General features: G+C 39.3%; 1 pseudogene across 1 annotated transcript; it reads right to left on the minus strand.

The window, feature by feature from the left end:
* Nucleotides 1–309: 309 nt before the first annotated feature.
* On the minus strand, nt 310–845 carry LOC308639270 (large ribosomal subunit protein uL5-like; annotated as a pseudogene). Its single transcript has one exon. The product of its transcript is annotated as a large ribosomal subunit protein uL5-like (transcript).
* Between the last annotated feature and the right edge of the window lie 936 nt (nt 846–1,781).

A 1,781-nucleotide genomic window follows, 5' to 3' on the forward strand; every position in this document is an offset into this window, starting at 1 on the left:
ATTGAACTCAGGGGCACTCAACCACTGAGCCACATCCCCAGCCTTATTTTGTATTTTATTTAGAGACAGAGTCTCACTGAGTTGCTTAGAGCCTCGCTGTTGCTAAGGCTGGCTTTGAACTCATGACGCTCCTGCCTCAACCACTGGAGCTGCTGGGATGACAGTCATGCACCACACCCGACATCCTTATTTTTCTATTACAGACCATGTTTTTTTCTTTTTCTTTTTTTTTTTTCTTTTTCTTTATTTCCTTCCCCTTTTTAACATTTCACTGAAAATGTTTTATTGGGCTTTTGGATAGACAGTAATTTATTTTCCAGGAACAATGATCCCATCATAGTTCTGCTGGAGCCAGCACATGTCCTCCTCTTTGCTGATTCTGTGTTTGGCTCCATTGCAGCCGGTCCTGAGCTTCTTGTCTGCAGTGCTAAAACCCAGCCTACCCAGCACAACATAGAAGTCCAGGTCATAGATCCCAATGCTTGGATCATATTTGATGCCCAGATCAATGTGTTCCTAGGTCCCCAAACCAAAGTTGCCAATATCTGAGAAATTAGTTTTCCTTAATTCATACTCCTGTACATTTAGACCTTTCTCCAATATTTCTTCTGCTTTGGCTCCACAAACTGTGCAGTGAACAGCAATCTTTTCATTTATTCTGATGTCAAAGGATTGACAGCATATCTAGATTTAAAAAACACAGGAGTCTGGCTGGGGAGTTGCTCCAATACCTTGGCAGCCCAAGTCAGTCTTTCTCCACTCTCCCCCACACAGATATTGAGGCAGAGCTTGCAGGTGCAAAGTTCCCACATGGGGTTCTCATTTTTGCCTTGATCCTGTTCCATGATGGAGAACAGGAAGAGCCCATGTCCTTTATCTATGTTTGAAATTTTCTCTGTTTCACCAGTTTTGAGCAAATTGATTATGATTGTTTGGCATGGTTATCTTTAATCTTTCTTGTGCTTGAAATTAGGTGAGCTTTTTGTATTTGTAGATTTATAGTTTCAATCAAATTTGAGACAATTATTTCTTCAAATATATTTTTCTCTCTCTACCTTTTCTTTCCTTTGGGCATCCAATGACACACATAAGTTGTCTCACAGCTCACTAATGTTGTTATTTTTATAAACTATCTTTTTGTGTTTCACTCTAAGTTGTTTCTATTGCTGTGGTGAACAGCTTTGAAAATGACTTTCAATGATCCTCACCTCCTGGTTTCATGTTCTTGTGTAATCACATCCTTTTGAGTATGATATGTATCAAGTGGCTTTCTTTTAATTAATAGAGGAAGGAAAAAATGATGGTATGTCTTTTCTAAGATTAGGTTATAAAAGGCCATATGCTATGTCTTGCCCACTCTATTTCTGGCTCTTCTTCTATATATGTCTGATGGAGCAAGCTGCCAGGTTGTGTGGTTCAAGTTCTCAACCGGGAGGTTTATGTGGCAAAGAACTGAAGGTGGTCTCTAATGAACAGCCAGTGATGACCTCAGATCATCAATCCAATAGCTTGTGAGGAATTATATCCTTCCAACCATAAGCATGAACTTTGGAGCCAATCCTTGCCAGGTCAAACCTTGAGATGACTGTAGCCTGTGAGAGACCATGAAAGAGAGAATCTGGATAACCTGCATCTGAATTCCTGATGTAGAGAAACTGAAATTGTAAATATTACTGTTTCAAGCTTCTAAATTTACAGCTAATTTGTTATGCAGTGATAGGTAACTCATACATATTTGGGTATTGGGGAGTGAAGCACTACTTAACAAATTCATAAAAATG

The sequence above is a fragment of the Spermophilus citellus genome (assembly GCF_964194105.1).
Source record: "Spermophilus citellus genome assembly, chromosome: X".
Taxonomy (NCBI): Eukaryota; Metazoa; Chordata; class Mammalia; order Rodentia; family Sciuridae; genus Spermophilus; species Spermophilus citellus.